The 17,071-nt window shown below is 46.1% G+C and overlaps 1 long non-coding RNA gene across 1 annotated transcript; it reads left to right on the top strand.

The window, feature by feature from the left end:
• The first annotated feature begins 1,535 nt into the window (after nt 1-1,535).
• On the top strand, nt 1,536-7,611 carry LOC119376860 (uncharacterized). The gene is made up of 2 exons (XR_005180676.2): nt 1,536-2,354; nt 7,428-7,611. It is a non-coding gene; the product is annotated as an uncharacterized LOC119376860 (long non-coding RNA).
• Nucleotides 7,612-17,071: the final 9,460 nt, after the last annotated feature.

Below are 17,071 nucleotides of genomic sequence, written 5' to 3'. Positions count from 1 at the left end.
CACGCACGACAAAGTGGCCTTTTCTGTACCCACTCGTGATGAGGAAGAAAAAAAAAAAAAAAACACCGGGAACACCTAGAGTCACTGTATATGCTACCTTTAGGTAGCAGAGTAGCGCATAGGTCCGGCTAGCAACCACAGCTATGTGGTGAAGTCGCACTTCGTTTTTGCAGGCGACATGCCTACCGTGTCGCCGGTTAGCCTGCCTGGCGTGTCGAAGACCGGGATAAACATTGGCTGTCGATGGCTAGTGTTAATTCAGTTCGCTGCAGCGGCGGCGTCGAGAAATAAAAAATTTGGCCCAAGCGGCAGCTTCTCTGCAATGCATGGTTGCTAGCGGCGTTGGAAGACAGATGCGCAACTCTGCTACCTAAAGGTAGCATATACAGTAACTCTAGGAACACCTTGCATCAGACGCCCCTGTGTGGCTGGAGACGCACGGGGTAACTCCACGCGCCACAGTTTAAAAGAAAAAGAAATATCTAAGAGTGTCTGATTCTCGATTGTCGACACTTGCAGACGCAGCGCTCCTAATTTTCTTTCATTTCGAATACTGCCCTTGAGATGCGCACGACAAAGTGGCCATTTTCGGTACCCACTCGGGATGTGGAAGGAAAAAAAAAAAGACAAAGGACACCGGGCGCACCTTGCATCAGATGCCCCCTGTGGTAGGAGACGCAGAGGGTCACTCCACGCGCCACAGTTTAAAAGAAGAAGAAATATCTAAGAGCGTCTAAATTCTAAATTTCCCCACTTATTAACCGCCGGTTTCATGGCCAATCCCCCGTAGTGGGTAAGAGCCAAGAATTAAGGGTCAAGCAAGCAAGCGTCTGATCCTCCATTGTCGACACTTGCAGCGTGTTGATCAAGCACATAGGGGTAACAACTGTGACAGTTGTTAGTTCACGCTTGCCCTGTGCATGCCTGTGCATTCATTTAGGGCGTCCTTCTTTGTGCTTCAGCAGCACACTGCAAGTATCGAGCTGCTTCGGGTTCTTCGTGTGACATTTCGATTTCTTGCTATCGCATTCATTGCTTCGCCCTTGCGGCGAAACTGTGATTTTTTTTTTTGTAGATCTGCTTATTTAGCTTTTCAAGCTTTTCCCAGAGCTTCCTGTAGGTCAGTGTTTGTAAGGAGGACATCACAATAAGCGCCTTCAGCTCGGCCGCGCAGTTGGCGTAGCGTCAAACCTACTGCACGCTTTGAACAGGCAAGAACAAAGGCACGCTACCGCCGTTCGCTGCCCCCTCGTGCGGAACCGCCTTTGAGAGCGCGGCGCGGGCGCCAAGATACCTCGCCGCATTTACTATCTCATAAAGCTATCTCGCACTGACTATCGCGTACGGTACTGCGAGCATAGCGCCGTTGTAAGCATATTTCACACTTACACGAAGGCGCTTCGCATCAGTCCGCTGCCAGCTTCGGCGTGAAAAACCGCCAGAGCATCTCAGAGACGCGCCGTATGCAGGAAGCTAGTTGTCGCCGCATTGATGCAACAAGGGTGATGCCTCTCCCGTGCACGGTAAACACTCCCACAGCAAATGCGCGCGTAGGTGACCACACGCAGCAGCGTCGACGTGAATACCATTGTGACCGGAGGAGCACGCTACGCACAATGAAGAAACTGAGAGCCATTCCCACTACACATGCCACTTGATAGCGCCAGAAGACACAGCCTAGCGAGAAGCAGCAGCACGCTCGGGGCACGGCAGAACATTTTTGGGGCGCCATGTATATTTACAACAACTCAGAGGAGGTTATGGCGGCATCATGGGAGCCCTCGTTAGAAAGGTGCATAGAAGCACGGTTGGGCGCGTCTATGCGTTTTGCGAACGTCTCATTTTCTTGGTATCCCAGTCGCTGCTATAGGTGCAAATTGGAAAATCATGTTGTCAACTCTGCCTTTTTTCCCAACGAAGCTGACGTGGGCATAGAAATTCTGGCTTTCGAGGCTGTTTTGGAGCAGTTCGGCGCAATTTTTGCGATTTTCATGCTTTTGGAGCAACTTGGCGCAGGAAAACGGAATTGTATCACAAATGCGCAATATGCGCAGCTGTCTCACCCCTGCAAACGCACTTTTGCAGTGCTGGTCAAGCACGCTTGCATGTATGACTGACCTCTGTAGTTTAGATGAACTTGTTGTTGGGCAAGTTGGTGCATCTTAACAAAAAGTAAAACCCTGTGCAACCGCACAACCCACACATGAGCACAGTTTGTGTGTCTGGTATATGTGTTTTTGTGTTTTTTCTGTGGTGGCACAGAGGAATTTGTCATGCTGCAACAGACGGTGGGGCAGCACCATTGCCGTATCAGGAGGCAACAGTTTCCTCAATTCCGTGGAGGAATCATGGAGGTCGGTGCATTCCTTTCGTTTACGTACTCTTCGATAGACACGATGCTTAAAAATAATCACAGATTTAATAATACGATTTCAAGAAACCGAAATGAGATGTATAGCTGCAGTTATGCCATGCTACCCTTGAAACCCGAGCTACCAGCAATAAGTGTATAGCTGAGGACATTTTCTGTTTCATTGCCACTGAATAAGCTTGACATGGCCTGGCGAGCCTCTGCTGATGGTACTTCTAGCCTATCCAGCATGCTTTCAAGCTGAGCCGAGATTATGACCAAGACAAGGATGCACAAACTTATCGGCGTGAGTAACGTCGTGCTTGGGATTTGAGAGATGCTCTGTGATCTGTAGAAGCAACAGTTATGCACTGTCTTTTTTTTTTAACGCTTCTGCTTAGGTGTTCACTGTCACTGCAGCCAAAGGAGCGATTTTTCAAGCTCTGATAAAAGGTAAAGATTATTTCCATGACGGTCACACAGACTGCTGTCAGTTTGCATGACCTGGCCAGGTTTTTCAGAAATTCCATGACTAGTCCCTGACATTTCGAGATGTGTCCAAATTTCCTGACTTTTCCAGGTTGGTAGACACACTGTCCACTATTGTGAAACCTGAGGAAGTGCGTAGCACTAGGCACCCAACGATTCCCGTTGCGCTGCCATAGGGGGCATGCACTGAGCCTTGATCCTCAAGGTGGCAACACCATCGCCGTGCCATCTTGGAGGTCTGTTCGTATACGCCGTCTGTGCGTAGGCGTGCAGGAGGTGTTACGGAGGTCTCTAGTCATTTGTGCCGTACGGATCTCCGACACAGCACGTGCGGAGAGTGCACGGACCGTCAAAATGGCAACCCCACCGCTAGCGCTCCTCGCGGATGACGTCAAGTGCATACCCCCTATTGTTATTGATGCTAACAATTGTTGTTGTTGCAATGTGGGTATTATGGTATCGTGAGGTTTTAATGTTATGTGCTGAGCGGTAATGTGTAATGACGATTAAATGCTGTTATAGTATGGTTGTATTGTTGCTGGTGTTGTTGCACACAGGAAAGGTAGTTGAGTTATTCTGGCGCATTTGACATTGCGCGGCAGCTACCTTCTCACGCACCATGGTTGAATTAGTCTGGTGCTGTAGAAGTTTCACTTGTGCTTGCTTTACCTTGAGTTTAGGATCGGCTTGCCTGCACTAACGAGCCGCAGCGGTCCTAGCTTTAACGATGCCGGGGTTCTGTTGTCATCCCTTACATTCTGCAGCTGCTCACTGGGAGTTCACATGGAGAGGCAGTGGCTGTTGTTGCTCTTGTCAAGTGGCGGCTGCTCGTGAGCCTTCACCTTAGAATTTGTCTGGCGTCGACGCTGTCTTGCGCGAGCCAGCGCTCGCTGACGCTCGATGCACTCTTGCACAGCTGGATCCATACGGAGAATTTAGGTGGAAATGTGAGGAGTGGTTTATAAAGGTTCCGTGCAGGTGCAGTTGCAACACAGCACGTGCTAATTGGCCGCCAGAGTAGGTGCCGGTGGGAGGAGCCATCGCGCACTTGGCGAGACGGCGGCGCTCTCTCTTGTGCAACGCCGGAGTCACTCACATGTTTCCAAAATGTTTTTACTGTGTTAAGTTAATTACAGCAATTACTTCTTTGTAACTTCTGTTAATTATATTATTTTAAAACTGGTTCTTTCATTTTAACGTGATTTTGAGCATTGCTAGCCTTGTTATGGCCTTCACTGAGCTCTTTACTGTGAGCGTGACTACGCCACATGAGATGTATGGATGGACGACAAGCCGGGCCCCTAAAGTGCGCCGCACTTCAAATCATCATGTGGATGCCGTTTTTTAGTCCTTGAAAAACGTGCGACAGGCTCTTGAAATTCCTTGAATACCCTTAAATTTTCTTCTTTGAAACCTGTATGAACCCTGCGGGCCCTAATTGTTGCTTGCGAGAGGTAAAGCCACATCGGCGAGGCATCTAGCAAGGGCTCTGTGTACCAGCCACATGGCTTTACCAAGATTTCTTGTCTACCAATGGTTGTGCCACAAATAGCAACTCGTTAATGCATTTAGCTGGGCTAGTTGGTACTGATTGAATGCTTCCATATTACTAGCAAACACACACAAGGACTACAGAGAAAGATACAGGACAACCGCTAGAGGTGATTCGCTCCGTGGAATTCATGCGCAACGGTTGCGTCGTCCACGATGCCTAGTCTTCTCCGCCTCTCGCCGATCGTCATGCCGTGATGGTTGCCTCGTCCGCCAAGCCGTGTACCTCTCACCGATCAAGGTTCGCCTTTCCGTGATGTACCCGTGCCCCTGGCCGATCGTGGCCCCATCCCTGAACTCTGTTGACCGGACACCCCACTCTTTCCTATTATTCTTTTAACCCCTCCTTATGTTCCCCCAGAGAACTACTGCTGAGGTGTCATCCCAGAGATAGACAGTTGCGGGGCTCTTATTTTTCTTCCCTTCCTGTTTTTTTTTTTTTTTTTATTATTATTAAGAATCACTACCCCCTCCTCCCCCCCCCAACCGCTAGACTTCAACTGAGTTGAAGTCTAGCGGTTGTCTGCTGCATACATGCTCTGGCTATAATAGTTGGACTTTTATTTGTTTCGTTGCCGTGTGATTGTGTGCTTGCCTAGCACGACACTTTGCAAATATTGCATACTATATTTCTCTGGTCTTTCATAAATGCGAGTATAGGGAGGGCAGAAAACCTTTATATGTAATGTGTATCCCATATAAAGACAGCAGCTGCTGTGAGGTACATGGTTCCTTGACTCAGCAGCCTGATTCATTGGGATAAATGGTGTTCAAGATATCTTGTATAAAAAGGAAATGTCACATCGAGAGAGTGAATGAACGTTAAAGCAAATCTGGGAAAGAAATAAAATATTATTGGCTGATTTGCAAAACTTCATGTCATTTAATTCTAGTTAAATGAAAATTTTATACTTGTTTTTGTTCTAGACACTTGTTTGCAGTAAAAAAAATGCCTCATGATTTTCCTCACAAACAGCTGATCTCGAACGTTAGGTGCTTGATGCTCTATTAGGCAAGCGTCTCGTTATGGCAGACTCCATGCCTTCAGGTAGTATGCAAGGGACTTTTGGTCAGCTACCCTCATAAAGAGCTCACGTGCTACATAACGCTAGCAGGCAGAACAAGAGTGTTCCACACTCGCCATCATGACTACGAGAGGGGTGATTAACACTCCCAAGTACCCGTTAAAGTGGACGGGAGGATGACTGCCGCCGTAGCTGAATTGATAGAGCATCGGACGCGTTATTCGAAGGTTGCAGGTTCGGTCCCTGCCAGTGACAAGTTATCTTTTCGTCCAGTTTACTTTCTTCACATTTGCATCATAATTACTATAAATAACATCCCCTATACTCTCCTGGGCTTGATTGTCTATTTCTCATTAATGTTGCATCTAACACCCCCCCCCCCCCAAAAAAAGCCGGTAAAATTCATCTTTTGTTCTATTAGGTTTCTAATCCATGCACATGTTTATTTCCTTGTGAATAAATCTTATTGGTAACCACTTTCTAATACAAAAACGTAATGTACAGTATATTTTTGGTGGAAATGGGGACAAAATTAGGCAGCAAGCAGACCAAATTACGCAGTCTTCCACTCCAGTGCGAACCACCAGAAGATAAGTAAACTTAATTACATTGTGTATGACACGGTGCCGATCCCGACTGCGGCGGTTAAACACTAGAAGCCTGTGTACTATGTGTTATCAGTGCACATTAAAGAACCCCATGCAGCGAAATTCTATGGAGCTATCCACGATGGCATGCATCAGTCATGATCATGTTGCAGTGTTGGCCATAAAACCCCAGAAATTATCAGCAAGTGGTCTTTTGTTACCCTTACTAGAATTTTTTATTCTATGTAAATGGCGACCAGCATGTTTGATTCAGTCACCAGTTAATGGACTTTGTATAATTTTGCAGCACATCTAGGGTGGTTGTCAATCCCTTTAAGGAATGCGTGGATTTATTTTCTGCCTGAGAGTGAACCTACTGGAGACTGGCTATTAATACAACATTTAGACTTGAGAGTCCGTGATGGTGTAAAACCCCTGCCTCATGGCCTCTTTGGTTTTGTGAGGGTTTGCGCTAGGGCTTCCACTGTGTTTGCTGAGCCAGTCTTGGGTGAGGCGCAGGTAGATAAACTGTTAGCGGCCATCCATATCTTCTTTCTCTCATTCCTCAGAGGCATATCCACCAACCTACCATATTTTCCTGAAGGTAACGCGAGTTTTTTTTTCCGTATTTTTGCTACTAAAGTCAACCCTCGTGTTGCAATCGAATACCGAAATTCTATTTTTTCTTCCTGGACGCAATGAAAAGTCACCCGTCACGTTACAATCCAGTAAATACGGTATGTATTCTTATAAAGATTTACAGGGAAATTCTTCCCCCTTCCCAGAAAACTGGTCCCCCAGCTTTGGGGACGTTAAAGGGACACTAAAGAGCAAAACGATTTTTCTCATATTAGTAAAGTACTCTTTCACAATACCAAAAACACCAAGCTTGCTGTGAGAAGACGCTTAGTAAGCGAGAAAATACGCGAAAACAAAATGTGGGTGGCGACGCCACCTTGAAGTTTCCGCACCATTCGCTGTGACATCACGTTTTTGACGGCGGCTACCCTACTATGTAGTTCCTAATCAGTAAAAATGAAGTACATTGTCCTCTGAGGGGGCCATGGACTTAACATAGCAAGTTTGCTGTAATTTGTTGAGCCAGTGGCGCCAAAATACGATAAATACACTTTGAAATCCGTGACGTCACGCGGGGAGATTTCAGCGCGAAATTTGAAAATGAAACTTTGAACTTGATTTTGTCCTCTATTAGTAAACCTATGATGGCGAAATTAACGACATTAGAGTTCTCTGAGCACAATTTATCGATCTAAACCGATTCATTGTTTCTCTTTAGTGTCCCTTTGAACTTTGCCCTTCCTTGGTAACGAGACAATGATCTCAACACGAGGCGCCCTATTGCAGGGTGGCACAACAGTTTAGTCTACGTTCTAAAGCTGTCAATGCATCCATTTCTTGCTACAGTGAAACCTAGCTCCCAACAAACGTGGCCAGCAGATCACTGACGAGGAAGAGGAGGCTCAAGTAACACTCCTCAACCAAGCTTGGCGGGCTCAGCTGCTGAGGCCTGTGGAGCCCTGGACTGGGAACCTCACCGACATGCTTCTCCAACCTCTTTCCTTTTACAATAAATAATTCTCAGTTAATACTTGAAGTCATATGCCATAACCAAACGTGCAGATGGTTCAGCCAATTTAATATAGTTGTCACTGACACATGCACTTTTGATTGCAATCGGGGCCGATCCGGATCGGACTTCTTGAGCGCGATTAGCAAGTTGGTCGCTGCTACGCGGTGCAGCCTGAGCCAGGTTAAGTTTGGCATGGGCATCAGCCAAATCGCGATGCACGAATTGTGATAGTTTTTGATCGCAATTAAATGTGACCGTGTAGCAGCTCCTTATCCGGATCGAGCCTAATCCAGATCAGCCCTGATTGTGATCAAAAGTGCCCATGCGACACCAGTATAAGACGCACATGATGCTTGCAGAGGATGAACATTCCAGATGTCTTGCGGTTGGATTATGTCCAGTGTGACAAAAGCTCATTAATGAACAATGATTCCTATTGAAGCCCTTGTCTTGTCGTATAGAATTTGCCACACAACTTAGGTTACAAATTAGGGTGCCCTACGATGTCCATGACTGAACCCCCCCCCCCAAAAAAAAACATCAGCATTGAGTGACATGACTACACAGGTGAAATTAACGAGACACTACGTGCTTCATATACATAAATAAAATTTCACTTGCAAACTATTTTCTGTTGTTGCAATAGTCGTCCTGCTACAGCATCTGCTGTACCAGCCCAAACAAATAATGTTATATTGATTTGGCAGGCTGGAACTAGACCTCACTCTGCTAGTTCAACCAATAATACAGCAGTTTATATAAGTGTGATGGCACGGCAGAGGTTTGTGGACTGCAGTAATGTAAATGCTATGCGAGTCCTTAGACTGGAGTCATAGAAGTGCCTTGTATTTATTGGTTGCTGTTGTGGTTGTAAACTACTGAATTTCAAACTTCAATGTCACGTAGCTGCCAATTTTCTTCTGTAAATATTTATTGCCATGTACTACCTGTTAGCCATACGCATGCACTTGCAAAAATGTAAATACTTTCCGTAAGCCTGTTTATCTCATAAGCATTCTTTTTGAAAACTCGCCAGACATATGTCTTAAGCAGTTAGCAGTCTCAATATGGACAGGTGTCAAAGAAGTTCATGATAAAATGGTGCCCTATTCAAGGTGAGCAAATGCATGGAGAAACTGAATCCTCTTGCCAGACATCTGTCTTAAGCAGTTAGCAGTCTTAATATGGACAGGTGTGACAAAGATGTTCATGATAAAACGGTGCCCTGTTCAAGGTGAGCAAATGCATGGAGAAACTGAATCCTATAGATAGCTTGCACGTGACGTCCTGGACGCAGCTTCTGAATATATTGGCACTCCACGATGGCAGCTTTGATGACAAACAGGTTGCGGTTAACCTGCTTCAATGTGATAATGACGAGGCAAGAATGCCTCTGTGCATGAATAAAGAACGGACCTGCATGCGGTGCTTTGATAACATTAATGTGACACTGCAAACACCGTGTCCCCCCATGCTGGTACTCCAACACGGCACTGCGGTTTCAGTGACGCCCCTGCAAGCCATCTATTGTCTTTCCATTGCAGATCCTGCATTGATTTCAGTTAAAACATCTGAGCTACAAATGACGAAGACTGGCACAAGAAAATATGCCTTTTTGCTGCTAGTGTTGTGCTAATGCTCTGGTTTTCTTAATAAAAAGCGCACAACTTAACCAAATTATGGGGCAGTTGCCTATGCTGTCCTTATTTGCGCTAAGAGAGCACTTGCGGGCACTTTGCACATATATTAGACGCACGCACAACATCATGTCGGCGAATTCAGGAGACTGCAGACTGGGTGCCTGGGCATCCACAAAACGCTCCCGCGCACGTATAGAGCTCAACACCCTTGTCAAGAACGCTGCAGCGCCGCATTTATCTTTGAAACTTTATTCATTCCATCATTTGGGATGCTGAGGGCTGGGGTCAAAAAGCCTCTTCACGGGCACGACTAGGACCACGACCCCGTACAATTTCAGACTGCATAAACGGCGTTTACTGATAATGCGTGGCTTGAGGTAACCCTAATCTGTTTGGACGAATGCAGCGCGATTTAGACGAAGTCAGGAGAGACATGTAAACACACACGACTCGCCCAAGTCAAGGTAGCATTGGAACCCAAATTTAAGCATGCGCAGCTACGAGTGATGCATGACTAGATTGGGCTATTTCAAACCAGACTTCATCGCTAGACGCCACGTGTGCAGTCCCGAACTTGCCGCTCAAGCGTTTGCGTGTTGAGCTCTGTACAACTTTGCAATATTTTACTAATATCGCGCGAGCGTTGACCCCTAGTGCCTAATATATGCAAGAAGTAACGAGATTTCCTGCATGATGCGCAAGCGCAGAGAGCACACCCATGTGCAAGCGCCGTATGCAGCGCTATTTGCTAAGTGATTCGTGCACGCTATCAGCCTTATTTGTGCGATCACATCTTCAGAAAGCCGGTGTGACGCTGATCGTCGTATCGCTGATCTCGTTGCTTCTCTCCAATATCAAAACCTACCGTATCGTAGCGTCGACGCTCGCGCGATTACAAAATTGCACGGGTGTAGGGATAATGATCAGTAACCATAGTTATCTCATACTTTCCGCTATGCATGCAGAACCATCACACACCGTACAACACACAGTGCAAGAGAACATTTCGAGTAGCAAGAACGTACAGTCAATACTTACTTGTGTATGCACGAAAGCTAGCGCAGTTGCTGCGGTTCCGCTTGGTACTGACGGAGACAGAGGCCTCTTGATTTACCGACATCAACAACAACTTTTTGAGCACGCGCACATTGTTAATAGCAAGTTGGATACATCGATAAACCCATGGCTGTTGAGCTCGCAGCGATTTCTTCGCCGCCGCAGTGGTCCATATTCTAGTGCATGGAATGCAAGTCAACAGTAGTCACATAATGGCAGTGAATAACAGTTAAACAGTTCAGTGGCGTAGACCGCACCGCAGCAATTACTATAATTCTCATCAAACCCCGCAATTGCATTACCCGCGCTCCGCTGCGGCGCCACGGTCGCGTACGAGCAGCGATGGCGATGGGGCTGGACTAGAACAAACAGCAAGATATGCATTTTTTTTTCTGCATAGCCGCAGTGCAGTTCTCTTATGCAGTTAAACATGCACAATGTTTTCAATGGCTTGAAAAGAGGGTGTAAATCGGTGCAGCAACGTAAGAAACGGTTGAGAAGGTCTACTTGTGCACTTTTTACACGTTGAGGCACTCTCCCAGCGACAGGAACGCTTCAATGAGCAAAACATTACAGTAATAACTGTACATGCTCATCCGCAAAAAAAAATGTCGCATGAAAAAGCAAGTTATCAAATCATGCACCGCATATGAGACAGCGCACAATCCGTTTTCTTTTTTACTACCTCCGTCCTTGGCACTGTTTGAACAATATCACGCGAGAAAAGCTCGCGGTTTACAATTTTTCCGTTCGGGGCCAAAGTAACGTGATAAATAGTTTTGAACAACGATTACCAGTAGTCGTTAGAGGTGCCGGCGCTTGCAATTATAAGACGCGTCCGTGAATGTACTATTACGAAACCCTTTTTCCACTCATAGTGCACTTCATTGCACGACACTGCTGTAACGCAGCGAAGTAAACTTCTGCAGCGCAGCGCGCAGTCTTTTTTTTTTTCCCCGCGAAAGCAAAACAAGCTGTTGCATGCGTCACACTTCGTCTACTAGGTACCACTTTACGCTGCAGTACGACGCGCAAATGATCACTTGTGTGCTAGTTCCTGATCGTAAAATAACAGCGCAAAAGACGACGGCCGAACACAGAGACAAACGAGCGCTCTGTGTGTTCGTCCGTCGTCTTCGGCGCTGTTATTTTACGATCGTGAACAACCAACTAGCCCGATTTACCGCCGTCATGCTAGTCCGCAAGAGCGACTTATATGAACATAAGTGATTTACTTGCACTTAACAAAACCATCGGTGCATGTTGCCGCAAGCAAAAGTAAACAGGGGGAGGTGGGTTCAAACCCTTCCCGAATTTTTTTCAATTTAGCCACTATATTTATGCAATATATGCACGCACGAAAATGCATAAAGTGCACAGCTACGGATGAGTCGGAGTTCTAAAGTTCAGGAATTCGTAACACCCACTGAATTGAGTGCGATCCGGGAATGGTACGAGAAATAAACTTTCTCGGTGCATTTAAGGGGTCAAGAAAGGCTGCAGTAACCAGGAATTATTGTCAGAACTTCACTTACACCGAAACCTCACACTGAATGGTGTCACCATCCGTAAATTGAAGGAAACCAGAGGGATGCACACGTACACAATTCACTTCAACTATTTACTTCTTGAACGAACATGATAATGAATACACACAAAAAGCACTGCCCACTATATTACATGATTCGACATCGCTAATAAAGAGTCCAAATCACAGCCTAATGTCGCCGCACGTAAAGAAGTCCAAATTTACTTTCGTTTGTGTCGGTCGCCGTCCGGGGTTGCACTTGTGAGACGTCCCCCCCTTGCTATCGACCGCCAAAGAGGGGGAAGCCAAGTCCCTTTACTCGACCAACGCTAAGGTCGCCACTATCTACTCTCGCTCACCCCTCTTGGCTATGCGTCTGAACAACTTCTACTCGAAAAGGATTCGTGCTGGGGCCGGGAAGGAAGAGAGGCAACGAGCTTCCCTTGTTTACAAACAAATTATTTAATAGTAATTATGACTGACATACAAACAGGCTCTCCGCACACAACACACGCCACACAATGTCATAACAGAAGAATACAACACTCGCGACAACATTGCAGAATACAGGATAGATATCAATGACAATAAAACCACACGATTAGCACGAGAGCGCGAAGATAATTAGTCAAGCTGCGCAACGTCCCAACTCGCTGCTTCCCGCTTCGCTAAGTTCGTGAATATATAAAAAGGGTGTAGCTCATCTCACAAGTGAGTCCATGATGTCGCAGGCCTAGGGGCTCGTTGTTCGGGTCGGTTCGGGTCGAGGCTCGTGAGTTGTCTTCCGGGTCGTGGTCCACTCCTTCTAGCTACTCTCAATTGAAATCCCCACGGTGCAATCCCCACGGTGCAAAAGTTTTCCTCTCACTTCAACGAGGATGAAACTCTGCCTTCACTTTCACCTGCAACAATGCATCGCATGCTGAGGAAGATAGGTTCTCGGTTTAAGAAACGGTCTCGCAACGCCCTCCTTATTGAGGCAACTCACATAGTTCAGTGCCGATGCAAGTACTTATGGCAAATAGAAGAATTGCGGCGGCAAGGACAGCCAATAGACCTTTTTCAAGCACACGAGCGCCCCCAACGGGCGCGCAAGCGCTCATGGGAAATGTGTGTACGCCGCAGCAGCCGCCGCGACGAGCGCGCGAGCCTCGCGCTCTAGCTTTCCGCTTGCGCCGTGCCAGGACTTCTCAGACACAGTGAATTTGGCAAGGTGCAACATGTTACTGCGCATTTCAATCACGAACTTCAGTGTTTACTGTTTAGATGCGACGGCCCCTCGACGATTTCCATCTGTCCCGCTGTTAGACCAGTTGAGCGGCTCAAAAGCGTCACCTTTTATTTATTTATTTTTGGCGCCAGCGCGCTTTACTGGATAAATGAAAAAAAAATACAACTCGGTTGCCTATGAAATGCAGGAGCGGTCTATGATTCGCGGATGCATTTGGAATAAACGTCCATCGACATTGTCGACGAGTACAGTGTGAGGTTCTGATATTTGAAGAGTACACTAGAAAGTGTAGTCGGCATTTGGGGAAATGAGATACATTCGTTGCGTCGCTCGCACCATATATGTAACGAACGGTAAGTGCCTACTAACCTTCGTTGGTGCTATAACTACAGGTTGGAATATTAGAGCGAAAAAAGAAACGAGCAGTACAAGGAAGGAAATGGCACAACCCAGCGCTCACACACATCTGAAAGTTTATTGCACGCGTGAATATATAGTGCGTCGCGCGCGTAATAAAGAGGCACAAAAAGTCAAACAACCAAGGCGCGTGCTTACAGTCGATTAATAAAGCTGAATTCCTTGTCTTGTAACGACTGAGAAGGTTGACTGACAAAAAGTGTGGCGTTATTTGTGACATGATATGCCTCCGAAATTTCTCGCGACGTCTGATTAGGTTGATGGTATTACAATTACTGTGCTTTCGAAGATGGGATTGCATTTTCATGACTGACATAGCGATGCGAGATGAGACGGCTTCATTCAATGAATTTCGATGCTCTCTGAGGCGCGTATTAAATCGACCAGTATGGCCGATGTACAGGTGGACACAAGAAAGAAAAATTTGCGGTTAACTCCTACACAATATACAAAACAATTGGCATGCCTCTAACCACATTTTTCTTTGCCCACCGCAGACCCCTGCGACCTTGATGCAACTAAGCTTATTTGGGGCGGCAAACACAACCTTCACCCATGGCTTCACGTTCTTCAGGCCATGTGACTTCTTATACATACGTGGAATAACTGAAGTATTTCTAGTTTCTTCATTATTTACGGATGGAGGACGTCCGTGTTAGTCTTTCTTTGCCATGCGAACAGTTTTTCGCAAACCGATACGATATGATATGCACGATATCCCGCCTCTTTTTTTTTTATCACTTTGCAGCTGGAAACTACTGCTCATCTGATATATGTGCGCAAGTTTTTTTTTCCAATGCCGTGCGTAATCGTTACATCACAATTCCTCGTTTAACAATATTCGAATGCGCCGACGCGAAATTAAACACCGATTTCGCTGAACGCGGTCTATACTGCCCGCAAACATGCTCCGCAGTGAAACTTAAAAGCATGTATCAAGAAACTGCAAATTATCAGAGCAAGGCATCTCTCAAGTGAATTCTAGTCCCATCCCTTTTTCTTTAAACACGTTTAGAATGTGCCCACTTCTTTGTACAGCGCGTGACTTAATTGTCAATTAAAATCAAAGAATCATCTGTATACCTGAACACTGTAACACCTCTCTACAGTTTGGTTAAACCCGATCACGAGCCACTATGGCATTAAATGCCATAGCAGCTTGTGAACAAGTAATCATTCAATAAATACGAATTCGGTGTTCCAGCTCACATTTCTCACGGTAGCCCGTTTTGGCTGCATGTATCGCTACATCCGGTATACATCCGCTCGGTAATACCTACACTGAATACATCATTCCTTTCGCATTTCATGCGTAGAGATACATGCAGGTGCGTTCAGACATGTGTAGTATTTAGGATTTAATAATAGTCAACCAGCGGCGACGTGTTTTCTTCCTTTGGTGCTCCCACGAAGCCAACGAGCAGCGAGCGACGGAACAGCCGGCGGGCTCGCCGTACACACTTTTCCCATAGTGCTTCGCGCGCCCACGGGGGGTTCTGGGATTGTTTGAAAAAGGTCTATTGTCTACACTGATGAAACATGGGTTAACGTAGGGCACACAACAGATAAGGTGTGGGTTGACGAGTGTCAAAACTGCGGAACAAGCAAAAAAGGCTGGACTTTCAGTTGGCCTGCAGAACCCGAGTGCAAGGGAGCCCGATTGATCGTGATGCGCTGCGGAAACGAGAATGGCTTTGTGTAAGGTGCCGTAGAAATATATCAAGCAAAAAAGGGCACAGGAGACTATCACGAAGGGATGAACGGCCCCCACTATGAAAAATGGTTCGAAGAAACTCTACTACCACGCCTTCCTCCGAACAGCGCGATTGTCCTTGACAATGCGCCGTATCACTCCGTGAGGCAAGAAAAGGTCCCCCGCATGAGTAACCTCAAAAGGAAAATGCAGGCGTGGCTTTCAGAAAAGGGGGTTCCGTGGAGTGACAATATGGTAAAGGCAGAGCTGATGAAGCTTATTCAGACTGTGAAAGTAGATGGCAACTCATATCGTGTTGACTGTATTGCTGCTGCAGCCGGACACCTCGTTTTAAGGCTACCGCCGTATCACTGCCAGCTCAATCCCATAGAGCTGGTGTGGAGTAATATGAAGCGTTTTGTGGCTTCTGCGAAACGGGCAATTAAAATGGAAGTGCTGAAGAAACACGTTGCAGAGGCCATAGCACAAGTAAGTCCGCAGAAGTGGAAGAACTATGTTAAACATGTGGTTGAGGAAGAAGAGAAGATAAAGCATCAAGGAATTATACCAGCCGAAAACAGACGAACGTCATCGAGAAAATGGCACGTGAAATACTTGAGGCCTTTCACATTGCGATGAAGGGCAAAGCATGTTGTAGTGATAGCTCTGCGGCATTGCACAGAATGGAAGAAGATTTTCTACAATCTTTTTTGTAATCTCGAGAAGGAAATGAGGATGCGAAGATGACACACAGTAATAGCATGCCATGTTTTGTGTTATGCCTATATGGTTAGTTCGGTTGATGTAAAGAGCAACAGTGATATATGTGACCGCATGAGTGTATATATTTGAGCCTCGCTTTGGTGATTAAAAGAGTTGGTAGTCTAGCCACTTTCCTGTCTCCTTCACCGTTTCCTGTGTTCGTCTGTTTTCGGCTGGTATAATTCCTTGATGCAATGCACCAACTAGCCCAACAACGAGTTCTACAAGATGAAGCAAATGAACCACATCATTGACAATGTAGTAGGCAACCAACAAGCAGTCGTAGTCAATTTAGGGGAGGACACAACTGAGGAGGAGGAGGACAGTATGGACGATGAACAGTTTGAATGGCGGTGACTTATAAAAGTTGAAAAAACTTTCCCGTAACATTTTCTTTACCAGTTACGCAATAAACATTGCAGCACGATTTTACGTTGAAAAGCATGTTTTGTTTATTCACTTATTGCTCAACTGAGGGCACGCACAGTACGTTACGCATTGAAGCACCCATAAACTGTAACGGGAACTAAATATTGAGCTGTCGGGTTGTCAGTATCAAGCTACTTTCGGCAGTACCATAACTGAGCCTTAGTGACTTTAGTTGGAAGATATAATGTTACACACTTCGCGAATGCTGTAATATACGTAACGTTAAAATAGCCACACTACGTGTAGATAGGGGTGAGGGGAGTTATTAGCCTTATTTATTTATTTATTAACATTTTCTGGCGTGAAAACAACCTATGTCAACTGTGGAGAGCAAGTACCGAAAAAGCAGGTGAGCCGACGCCAAAGAGACGCCCTGCAGACGACGCAACACGGATGAATAGATCTTGAGGGGCTTTCGAGTTTCCCATTGGCTAAGACGCCCTGCAGCTTCCACAGTGCTGAGATGGAGTATAGATGGTTCGGAGGAAGGTGCGCTGCACGCCAGGCTCTCCGGTGTCAACGATGTACCACCAGAAGACCTTTATCTTTCACACTTTCCTCTCACAGTGCTCTTGGATAGAGCGTCCTCTTTATAATGGGGCGGTGACGTGTGCAACCAGGCTCGAAAAAAAAAAAAAAAAAAAAAGACGCGCCGTTGCTACAACCGTCCCATTCGGCGCGTTTGCAACAGAAGTGTAACTTTGTCAACGCTTTAACCAGCG

Source organism: Rhipicephalus sanguineus, unplaced genomic scaffold (assembly GCF_013339695.2).
Source record: "Rhipicephalus sanguineus isolate Rsan-2018 unplaced genomic scaffold, BIME_Rsan_1.4 Seq255, whole genome shotgun sequence".
NCBI lineage: Eukaryota > Metazoa > Arthropoda > Arachnida > Ixodida > Ixodidae > Rhipicephalus > Rhipicephalus sanguineus.
This window is presented reverse-complemented; position numbering and strand designations above follow the sequence as displayed.